The sequence below is a fragment of the Setaria italica genome, chromosome III (assembly GCF_000263155.2).
Source record: "Setaria italica strain Yugu1 chromosome III, Setaria_italica_v2.0, whole genome shotgun sequence".
NCBI lineage: Eukaryota > Viridiplantae > Streptophyta > Magnoliopsida > Poales > Poaceae > Setaria > Setaria italica.
Genome location: NC_028452.1, coordinates 34693046 through 34706125, shown reverse-complemented (window position 1 = coordinate 34706125; position 13080 = coordinate 34693046).

Here is a 13080-nt window from a genome sequence, read left to right as displayed (position 1 = left end):
GTTGTTCCAAACCTGGGGCTCTGAGTACTCAGGTTTTGATGATCCTTCATGGATGTCTGCTGATGATATATCTGATGAAGCGGTTGAAGAATTGTTAGGCAAATTTTTCAAGAATTTCCAAGGAGTGCCCGAGGTTGATGAGTCTGTTCAGGAGTTTGACAATTGGTATAAACCCGGAGAGGTAACTTGCTTTCCTTTTGAATACCCATAATTAGTAGTCATTATGTTAGCCAACCAATAATTCCTTATGCAGGAGGATGTCCTTTTATATTTTTCTCCTCCTCCTCCTCCTAATGCTGATGTTGCAAAAAACACGAGATCTGTGTATTATGTGCGCTTGCCTGATGATTCCTCGGAAGAGGAGGAGGATTTTGAGGACTCTGAGCTACTTGGTGATTCAGATATAGCGTCATCTGACTCTAAATTGTTTGATGAAACTTTTGTGCAATCTCGAGTTCTTAAAGGGTATCAAATTGGGGCCGATACTTCAAAGCGTCCAGCGGAAGATGCTGGTGGTGAAGAGGTCCAGGCTCCAATGCCAAAAAAGAGATGGACCGGGATACATAAATGATCGGTCAGCAAGTATTTCGAGACGTTCAAAGCTCCACCGCTGGTAGTTACCTTTCTGGAGTATGAGTACTTATATAACTTCTATGAGTAGTCTAATTGACTTGTTTTGTGCTTGCAGGTTGTTGACGATGTGAATGAAGACATTGAGGAGGCCGTAGACACGACGTATGGAGTTGCCGAGACTACCTCTGATGATGTAGTCAGGATAGCAAAAGACGCGGCTGCTAACGTGATTGCTCTAGACACATCTGCTGAGGCCGTTGAACTTGAAGTTTCGAGTGGCGGGGCAGGCGATCCGTCAGAAGCTGCTATAAGTGAAACTATGAAAACGCCTGAGGCGGTCTCTGACGCTGCCTTGCCCGAGGTTCCTGCTAGCGGTGAGTATGCGAGTACTGGTAGTAGTCAAACGTATATTGTCTTTGAGATGATTCTTTCAGGTCTTGGTGAAAACATTGAGGAATTGTGGCCCGTACCGACTAATGAGCCAGCTCCGAGTGTATAGCCAGCCCGCACGCTGAAGAAACGTCGACGAGTTCCTCCCCGATCCACCAAGTAAGTATTCTATTGTAATGATGTAATTACCTACTTCGATTAGTAGTCACTTTATTGATCTTGAATCATGTTTGATGTTAGGACTTTTGAGGATATTGTTCTCAAAGAGACGAACGCGGAACAGGTTGAAAATCCATTGGGCGCTGACTCTACTGCGGTACCTATTGTTGATTTGACAATCGAAGAGCTAGCGCAAACAGGTGTAGTAACTCTCGCAGCTGCCATACTGCGGGATGTAATATATTTGCTTGAGGATCCGATGCTGCCAGCCCCCGCGAATGTTAATGACAAACCTTCTCTCGTAGCCGAAATTGCAACGACTACAATAGTGGTGGGCATCGAAGAGGGGGTTGTAGTAATCTCGCAGGGTGTCATGGCGTCTGTGGAGGAAGTTGTGCCAGTTGCTGATTGTGCATCGGAGAAGGATGTTTTAGAGGCTGGAGCTTCTTTTTCTCAGTAACTAATCCTTACACCGAATGTGGCAACCGAAGCCTCGGAGCTACCACAGAAACCCCTGGAAGAGCTACCGCCGATATCGAACTTTGTAAATTTGTATCAACAGATGATGGCCTATACTCAGGTACTGCTTTTGAGAGCTTAAATACATAGCTTGGTGCCAATTGCACTTGTGAAGAGTACTAATTGTATGATTGTGCAGGATTTATATGAAAGATCTCGCAAGAATATCCAAACTATCCAAGAGCAGAGAGAGGCTGTGCGTCGTGTGGCGCAATTGGAAAAAAATATTATTGAGGAGCACCGCTGCACTGCTGATTTCTTGAAGAAATATCAAGATGCCATTGAGTCCTTTCGAATTGAAAGGCCCAATTTTGAAGTCAAAAGGAGTCGTCTGGCAACCCACAACAAATCTTTGCAGTACAAGCTGGAGGGTGAGTACTTGTATACATATTTTGTTGATTGAAATTCTTGTATTGTCTCAATCGTTCTGACTGTGTTGTCTTTGTTCTTTTGTAGAGCTAAAGGGTCAAGAAGCCAAACTTAGTAGTCAAGTTTTGGACTGGAGGAATGCACATAGTCGCGCCACCGACGAGGTTGAATAGCTCATGGCTTAGCTGGCAGAGGCAAGGGAAAACTGCAAAACAGAGAGGGGTCGGCGCCGAAACTTGGTTGTTATGTTGGTCAAAGCTATGCTTGCTGTCAGAAGTCATGCGGCTACTTTGTAGAAGAAAGAGAAAGATCTTAAAGAATTATCTGACGCAACACGGGTTTTGGTTGATGTGATAGAGCCTCCTGAAGAAGGAGTGATGTCCTGCCCCTTAATTGCCAGATTAAGAGATGCACCGGCCCAGATCACCAATATGGCAAAGTCCATTTGCAAGTAGGTGTTGGCAATTGTGAATTCCTTTTATCCAAAGGCAAATATGGCACTGGTTGTTGACGGTATGACCAGTGATTGTAGCGATGAAACAAGAGTACTAGTCGGACAAGACTATAGAGTCCTACTCTAACTCGGCAGAGTAGTTTCCTTGTATTCCGACTAGTCCTTCAGGAGTTCCATGTAGTCTATGTTGCCCTGTAGCGTAGTCTTCATGTCCTGATACATCTCGAGTACGTCCCCTTGAGTGGGTCCGTACAGACCTTCTGGTAGGTCCGAGCATTTATGGTCGACATTCAGGTCCAAAAGCCGAATCTAAGGCAAAACGACATGAGGTCGAACTCTCCTCAAAAGAGCTTCCGTGCGAAAAAATCTGGAAGAACCTTCAGAAAATTCCGGACGTGCGGAGATTTCCGGAGGTCCGGAGATTTCTGAAATTAGGTCCAGAGATTTCTGGAATTTTAAAACAGCCTGCGTGAGGAGGAAAGAAAAATTCGAAACTCAATCAAACGACCTCCAAAAATCACGAAATTTGAATCATAGCCTCACAACATAGTAAAGAAGCTTCTCCTCTGAAATCATGCCCAAAACATTTTTCAATCAAAGGGAACTCCAAATCTTGTGAAGAGGACTATTTTTTCAACCCCTAAACTTGAATCGCCCCAATGTATGAACTCATGAGGTTTCAATCAAATCGGTTCAACTGTCTTAGTTCATCTCAGACAATCGGTTCAACTCAAAACACACCACAACTCACGAATCGAACAAAAATATGAAGCGGGCGGAGAGGAAGAAGCAAGAATGTGAAGAACACAAACGGAAATAGATCTTTGGATTACTTCACCATGTCTGGTTACAAGATATTCCTTAGCACAATCAAAGCTAGGATGGTGAAAAGATCAAACAAATATCCCTCATCTCTCCCTCTCTCCCTCTACCAAAGGCTCTCACAAAACAAATGAGAAAACCCCTGCCAAAACAACCAAAGGGATGGCTGCCCCAACAGCCCTCCTACAAATATAGGCATTCGGAAAATGACCAGAATACCCTTACATGAAGCACACAACTCAAATACCCCCTAGGAGTAAAATTGTCCAACTTTTTCCTCATGCATCGGACGGACCTGGCGCCTTGACAACTTTGCTTCGCCCCAACGCAACTTCGCGATGGTGCCACGCATCCTCCGACTCGACGGCATCCAGCCGTACCGGACTCGTCCCCCAATTTTGAAGCCAAACCGGTCAAACCCTCTTGCACACCATGCAGGCGTGAGTCATCCCTAGTTTTGAGGTCAAAACCGGTCAAACCCTCTTGCACGCCCCGCAAGGCGTGACCCACCGATGTCGACACGTGTCTGACCTCCGCCAAGCCTTTGACGCCTCCAAGTATTTTCCTCCCGCTCTCGGGCCGCCTACTCGACTCGCCTCTGACCCGCTTGACTCGACCGACATCGTCTCTATCACCGTCAGTGTACTCTTGCTCTTCCATGCACCATGTGGATCACCCATGACTCCGCTTGGACTCCTCGGGTCCCTCAGTGCAAGCCTACTCGTGTCCACCCTTCACAGCCCTAGTACATCGGCATGGACCTTTCACACTTGACCTTCACCTCATGCCATCGACCGCCATGTCGCATGCTAGACCTGCACATCACAAGCCAAGAGACAACACACAACATACGGTATACTCAAACACCACAACACAACTCACACAACGCAACACATCCGGTTAACCGTTAGCATAATCATGCATATGAAATATGAACTCAAGCGGTAAAGCCTCAAATCATCTTGTCAATCACTCATCACAAATAGACCAAGGCACTTCTCAACTTGGTCTCTATACGAGGTTATGATGACCACAGATAAGTTTGTCTATTCAAATCTTTGCCAATTGCTTCCCTGGCAACAACGCCAAAAATACTTGTTGATAATGCTTAACACAAATATATTTATATGATTTCTGCAAGCGCACAGAATATACCGATGTAGCACTTTACCTAGGAGTATATCTCGAGTATCTTATTTATTTTGCGAGAAAACAAAAGTGATGACAATCGATTAGAACGAACAGACTATCTAGTGATTCACACAATCTAGTATCACCACTTAGGTGGGGGGTAAACTCCTGATAGATAAATGAGTGATGGATTTAGGAGTGATACACACAAGTCAATGATAAATGTTAGAGCAGACTTAGGTTGGTTGGGAGATCCTTGAGAATGAGATACAAACTCCTGATGGTCTATCCAATTGATATTCTCAGAAGTTAATGTGGCGGAACTGCCCAATTTATATTGACTTAAGTGCACGAGCCTTCATTGATAACACTGCATCACATGCACTTAAAGCAATATAATTCCGGTAGTCCGTCGGGCATCCTCAGTTGCCCGAATCATCCACTCAGACATACGTCAGGATCAGTTCACAGGAATGGTACGCAAACATCACCAAATTTTAGGAACATAATTTTATCTAGAACCAGAGTCTAAAAGTTAACCTATTTAGTTAGGGGCAATACTATTGTAAAGCATAAATAACCGTATATGACTTATAAAAAGGAGTTTTCGTGAGTATTATATTGAGCCCGGTAATGTAACACCCGATCTTCAGGTCTTCCACCCAAGGGTATTTCTGGATACCCATTCCAGATACCCTCGTTGTCTTCACCTCACATTAATCTTCACCTAACAGGCACTGGTAGAGAATTGACCTTTAGTCCCGGTTGGTAGGGTGCATATCTCTCGGATATCCATCCGGGATAAACCAACCGGGACAAAAGGGGGGGGGGGTCTTTAGTCCCGGGTCTTTTAACCGGGAGTAAAGGACCCCCTTTAGTCCCGGTTGGATTTCCCAACCGGGACTAAAGGGGTCCCCTTTAGTCCCGGCTCAATTCCAACCGGGACTAAATGGCGCTTGCATGGCACTGCCGTGACGCCTGAATTTTTCATGCATGCATCACGTATACGTATAGTAGTACCGCGGCCCTTTTAATTTGTTAACCTTGTAGTTGAGATTTTTTTAGAACGAAATCAACTAGTATTTAAACGAATGGGATTTGTAATTATACAATTACTATATATATACACAATCCTTATACACAATTCATATACACAATTCAACTAGCTTAGTACAAATCGATCATAATTAGCGCGTATTATATATACAAATAAATCAAAGTATCTTCCTACGATCTTCCCGTCGTGGTGTTGCTGATCGGAGTGTCTAATTGTCGTCCATCGTAATAAAATTCTCCTCTTGGATTTACCACCTCGTCCATTATGAATCCAATGAGACCTTCACATATTGCCGCTACTCTTTCTTCCTTCAAGAGTCCTTGTTGAATATTTAACATCTATAATTTGGAAATTTGTGAATGTTACATGAACAAATACATATAAGGAGCTAGAAAATAATTAACTAGTAATATATTTATTTTACGTACTTTAAAGTTGTGCGGCGTCATCTTCGGTCCCTTGGGTCCCAAAAAACTGTGCATGTGCTCACAGATGTAGTAGCCACATAGATTATTCCCGGGTTCCTGTCTTAAGCACTTCAGTGCGGAAAAAAATAAGTTATGAACTATTCGTGTTATACAATGTAATAAATGTGCAGACTTCATACGTACCGGGAAGTCTGTGTTCCATGTAAGATTTTCTTTGAATGGACCTTTGTGTGTCCTTATGAATTGTTTCCATGCGCTGCGGATTAGAATAATGAATGACATAGTGTAACAGGGATAAAATTTAGGAAATAAATTTTTGCATAGAGATAAAGGTCCAGAATTATTACAAGCCTAGCATGTCTTGCAATTCTTGGTAGTCCACCGGATCTTTCCTTAACGAATCAAAGACAGTGACGTGGCTTCTTTCAGGCTCAATTATAATAAGTATCCAGTGGAAGCTGCGTGCGTAAAATGTTCATGCATATTAGAGCTAACTAACATGTAGAGATAAGGAAAAAGACATCGAAAGTAGACGGTATACACACACTTACTTGAAGTTGTATGGAAGTAGTATGAAATCCTTGAATGTTTGTTTGTGTAGGAAATTGTATATTTCCGCAAAGGTTTTTTCCGGCGCTAATTGTATCTGTTGTTGGTTAACTACAGATGGATCCATGAAGCCTACATGTAGGTACGCCTCTCGGCGGCATGTCTGAATTAGCATCCTACATGAAATGGAAGATGAAGTTAGTACGGTGACGCACGCCAAAATTTACATGTAGAGATAATAAACGGACACTTACAGAATCCAAGCGCTGATCAGAGAGACGTCCAGGGCATCATGATGGTACACTTCGTATATATCCTTGAAGTCTAGCCACAGCACTTTCTCCCCTTCACCGTGAAAATCTATCGGTTTTACCTTCATGCCGATCATCTCCCTCGAGTTGGCGGATGTCGTCATGTACCATTGATGGAATTCGTACATCTTTGTTGATAGCTTCCGTAGCATTGAAGGCTTTACTAGAGGTTTGCCTAGCTCATAAGGCCATCTCGGCTCAGGGGGCGGTGCAGTTGGCGTCTCGACTTGCCCTATGCATTCATCAAGTCCCAGACCTGTTTCTTCCATGAACTTCAATATATTTGCTTGTTGATCCAAGGGCATTGCTTTTACCCGTTGAGCATATTTTTTTGATAAATGGCTGAGGTCGGGGACTGAACCGCTGGAGGATGATTTTCCTTTTCTTTTATCCTTTTCATCAGCCTTTACTAGAGCCCGTTCATAGTTTGACAAGAGTGGTATCCTTTTCTTGGCTCCTTCCTCCATCCTGATAAAAAAGTTTAAATCTCGCCGACTTACTGGCGGTGGCTCCATCTCCCTTGCCTTTTTTAATTCGGCTTGTTTCTTGAACCACTCACTGGCCTCTCGTTGGATTTCTGCCCACTGTTCCGCATGAGACATTGCCTCAAAGCGTTCCTTGCGAGCCACTTCAGGGTCGACCTTTGTTTTCTTCTTTCTCTGCTGTCTTTGCTTGGGAGGCGGTGCTCGTGACTTCTTGAGTGGTGCTGCAGGTTCCTTCGAGGGGGCCGCTCTTGGTGCCGGCGACGGTGATCGGGGAGGGGTGTTGTTATTGTCGTCGTCGCTCCCAGCACCAGGATGTGGTGGAGATGGAGACCTTGATATAGATGGAAGAGACGGTCCTAGAGCAGGAGATGCCGGTCTCGAGGTATGAGGAGAAGGTCGCTGCTCGGGATCTACGGGGAGCGGTCTTGAGGTCTGAGGAGATGGCTCCGTGCGGGGAATAATGATGTAGCATTTCTTCCATAGAATGATCCCATGAAGCGCATCTGCCAATGTCTTTTCCCTGTCGCCTCCCGGGAAGTCAAGCTCTAGACCTTCATACTGGGCATCTACTATTTGCTCGACGCAGACGCTGGCGTAGCTTGTTGGAATGTCCATGCCATGACTGCTCTGCTATGCCAGGGTTGGTAACGCACTCCCGTACGCTACCTGTACATATAGCAGAAGTAAACAAGTTGAACTCCGATCTCGAGGCCTGGATCAATTGACAAGATTGCATAAATATTATGTATAAGTATACCTTAATAGTGAGGTTGCCGACCGGTGCATGCAGCTCACATGAGGTCCGTTGCGTGATGGCATCCACGGGGAACCGTTGCTCCTCCACGGGTAACCTGGGCGTCTGCGCATCGGGGACCCCTGTAGAAGCACAACTGCTCCCGAGGCGTTGAGAAGGGCTGGCGGTGTGAGGATTCGGTATTGCTCCAGATTGCGCCAACTCCGCAACTGCGTTGGGCACCCACCGATTGATTTCATCCATCATTCTTTGTTCTAGCATCTGCCGCCAGCTCTCCTCCATCTGTTCCTTTCTTCGCTTCCGGCTTCTGTAAGAGGCGCTGGCATCTCGGAAAGCGAACTTCCACAGAACCACCCCGAACCCCCGGCAACGTCCTGGGTGCTCTGGATTACCGAGGGCCAATGTGAGCTCATCATTTTCTCGGTCCACCCTCAACCTCCCAGCCTTGGAATCTTCAATGTTCTTCATGAGATGTTCGGCCTTCTCACGTATTGTGTCATTGAAAATCAGCGTCCCATCCTCTTGGCTTAGGGAGCCTCCATGAGCGTAGTACCAGTTCTTTGATCGTTCGGGCCATTCAATAGTTGCAGGTATGATTCCCCGTTCGATCAGATCTTGTTCCATCTTCCTCCACTTGGGAATTGCTGAGCCATACCCACCTCACCCCAAATGATGGTGGTAGCCCTTCTGACTAGCATTTGCAACGTTGGTCGTGATCTTTTTCACACCTTCTTCACTCCTCTTGTATTCAACAAATGCATCCCAGTGGTCCCTCAACTTTGGCCACGCGTTGAAGTCTGGAGTTTTGCCCTTCTTGATGTAGTGGGTGTCCAGCATCTTCTTGAATGTCTGGAATTGAGTAGCCATCTTCTTAAGCGTCCACGCTTTGACATCCTTCTCGCTATATCCTTCGGGGAATGTGAAATGTCTCTTCACGTCTTCCCACAGCATATTCTTTTCTGTCTCTGGAAGGGCGTACGGATTATCGTTTCTGCCCTTCCATTCTCTGATGCTGATAGGCACGTTGTCCCGGACGATTGCCCCGATTTGACTAACGTACTTCTTTGCTACTTTCTCGGGAGCAACCGGTCTGCCCTCTTCTGTAACTTCGGTGATGACAAGCCTCCCTTCCATCACCTTTGTACGACCTCGGGTCTTCTGCCCTTGTGTCGATCCGGAGGGCTAACAGTTCAAGATTCGTTAATTAGTACGTAGTAGTAGCGGTGGCGTGAAATAATACAAGAATGGTTGTATATACCTCGCCGGAACCTTCCGCCACGGCAAGTTGTTGCTGCGGCTGTTGCTCTTCATTCCCATCGGCGGACATGTTGAGGAACATGTCCGCCTGGGTGCCCTCTTCATCCGTGTATGATAGTGGAACGTTGTCGCCACTACCATCACCAGCGATTATCTGCTCCATGATATACCTTGCGGTCTCATCGTCTGCCATTTCAACTATTGATGGAAACATACATGGAATCATACATGACAGTCATAGAAATCGTCTTAATACAAATTTGTACAAAGTCCTACAAAGTCCGGAATCATACATGTATATAATGAAATCATAAAATAACATGAATCGTACAAAGTCCGGAATATTTATACAAATTTCTATGAATTTTGACGAATTTCTACAAATTTCTATGAATTTTGACAAATTTCTACAAATTTCTATGAATTTCTACAAATTTCTATGAATTTCTATGAATTTCTATGAATTTCTACAAATTTCTATGAATTTCTATGAATTTACACAATTTTCTATGAATTTTGACAAATTTCTACAAATTTCTATGAATTTCTACGAATTTCTATGAATTTCTATGAATTTCTATGAATTTCTACAAATTTCTATGAATTTCTATGAATTTATACAATTTTCTATGAATTTTGACAAATTTCTACAAATTTCTATGAATTTCTACGAATTTCTACGAATTTCTACAAATTTCTATGAATTTTGACGAATTTCTACGAATTTTGACGAATTTCTACGAATTGTCTATGAATTTCTACAAGTTTTTACGAATTTCTATGAATTTCTACAAATTTCTACGAATTTTGACGAATTTCTACGAATTTTGACGAATTTCTACGGCGGCGATAAGGGCGGCGGAGGCGGGACGGCGGCGGTCAGGGCGGCGGTACGGCGGAGGCGGTTCACCGGAACCACGGGCGGTGCCTACTAGGTTGCCTACTAGGTTGTGATGGGCGGCGGGACGGCGGCGATCATGGTGGCTACTCGGCGGCGATCACGGCGGCAACAAGGCGGCGATCACGGTGGCTACTCGGCGGGACGGCGGCGATCACGACGGCTACTCGGCGATCTCTGTATCAACTCTAACTTAACAAGCTAACTAGAAATCTAACTTAACAAACTAACTAGAAATCTAAAAATCTAACTTAACAAAATTAGAAATCTAAAAATCTAACTTAACAAAATTACAATTCTACCTAAAAATAAAACAAAATTAAAAGAAAACCCTCTCCCGGCGCTGCCGGACGGCGCGGCAGACCTCTCGCGCGTGGGGCGGCGGCCGGGGTGGCGGGACGGCGGCGGCCGGGCGGCGCGCGGGACAGCGGCGGCTGGGGCGGCGACGAGGATGAAGACGACGACGGCGGGATGACGGCCGGCGAAGACGACGACGGCGGCTACAAGGGACGGCGACGAGGGGCGACGAGGGGCGACGAGGATGGAGCCGGCGACGAGGGGCGACGAGGATGCAGCCGGCGACGAGGTGGCCGGGGGCTGGGCCCGTCGACGGACGAGGAGGGGATCGAGGAGGGCCGGCCGGGGGACGACGACGGCGCAATGCGGGACGTCGACGGCGCAATGGGGGACGACGACGGCGGCGGCCGGCGAGGGAGGCGGACAGGCGGCGACGGCGGAGAGCGCGGGACTTGCGAAATTTTCGCTAAGTGTGGAACTGGCGGGGGGTAGAAGGGAGTACAGTGCCTTTTAACCCCCCCTTTTATCCCGGTTGTCGTTTGCAACCGGGATAAAAGGGGGGCCTTTTGTCCCGGTTGCTGTTAGCACCCGGGACAAAAGGTCTTTTTTCCTATTTTTCTTCTCCCGCCTGTTTTTTGGAAATGGATTTTATTTTACCTTTTCACTGCATTTCAGGATGAAAAACAAAACCTTCACAGATTTTGTACATGCAAAAATATCTTTAATTAACGAGTAAATTGACAATAAGTATGAAGTAATCATTATTTCTATACCAACTCATGTAGCCTGTAAAATATTTATTTTACTGCATTGCTGTGGTCAATAAATTATTCAATTAAATTATTTGAATGCGCAGAAAAATCCATGTTAGTATGTGGTTAACAATGTTCATGTATATCTAAAAAATCTTCACCTAACAAATTTAATAACACATGAAATCATACATAGGGTAAATTACAAATTGTATCAATTAATACACAAAGGTCATGTACATTTAACGCATTACAATACAACATTGTAAAATTTCTTCTTCACGAAAGTTCCTTGATCATGATCGCGGCGTAAGTACGGAGCCTCTTCTTTGGATAGCAGGATGCTTGGATCAACTTCAACGGCGAATGGAGGCATGCCATCAAACTGATATCTGATTGGTCTGTTTTATCCTCGACTCCCACGATTTTTCTTTTACCTGGAAGAACTATGTGGCACTTTGGCTCCCATGTCTCTTCTGGATTCCTCTTGGGTTTGCTGCACATGTCCTTCACATAGAACACCTGATGCACATCATTGGCAAGTACGAATGGGTCATCACTGTATCCAGTCTTGCTCAGATCTACTATTGTCATTCCGTACTGATCTTTGGTGACGGCAGTTAGCTTCACCCAATTGCAAAGAAATAGAGGGATGTACAGCGGTCCGTATTCGAGTTCCCATATCTCCTGTATGAAACCATAATACGACTCCTTGCTATTATTTCTGTCCATGGCATCTATGCGGACACCACTATTCTGGTTCGTGCTTTTCTGGTCCTGGGCTCTCGTGTAAAATGTGTAACCATTTATCTCATAGCCTTGGAATTTGACGATTGTGGTAGCAGGTCCCCTGGCTAACCAGGCAAGCTATGGGTGAATCTCAGAGTTACCCATAAGTTGTTGGCGCAACCAGGAGGGAAAAGTTTCCATGTGATGACAGGTAAGCCAAGCATCGGATTTGGTCGGGTTTTTGGAAGCTACCATCTGCCTGTGCTGCTCGATATACGGAGACACAAAGGATGACTGTTGTAGAACAGTGTAGTGTGCCTTGTCGAACAAATCAGTATCATTGCTCAAACTTGATTTCCTTCCAAGGGTGCCCATTCCTCGGAGCCTCCGCTCGTGGCGTGAAGTTGGAACCCCAATCGAGTCAATTGAATCAATAAAATCAACACAAAACTCGATCACCTCCTCTGTTCCATATCCCCTGGCGATGCTTCCTTCTGGACGGGCACGATTACGAACATAGTTTTTTAGGACTGCCATGAACCTCTCGAAAGGCCACATATTGTGCAGGTATACAGGTCCGAGAATACCAATCTCTTTTACTAGGTGAACCAGTAAGTGTGTCATAATATTGAAGAAGGATGGTGGAAATAACAACTCAAAACTGACAAGACATTGCACCACATCGTTCTGTAGCTTTGATAGCTTGGATGGATCGATTGCCTTCTGCGAAATCGCATTGAGAAACGCGCATAGCTTGACGAGCGGCAACCGGACATTTTCTGGTAGAACACCCCTCAGTGCAACCGGAAGCAACTGGGTCATCAACATGTGGCAGTCATGAGCCTTGAGATTTGTAAACTTCTTTTGTTTCATATTTATTATTCCCTTTATATTTTAGGAGTACCCAGACGGGACCTTCATACTATTCAAGCATTCAAACATGCTATCCTTCTCCTCCTTGCTGAGAGTGTAACTGGCAGGACGTAAGTAGTGCTGTCCATTATCTCTCTTTTCCGGATGTAGGTCATCTCATTGCCCCATGGCTTTCAGGTCCTGTCGTGCTTCCAATGTATCTTTTGAGGTTCCATAAACACCCATGAAGCCTAGCACGTTCACGCAAAGATTCTTCGTCAGATGCATCACGTC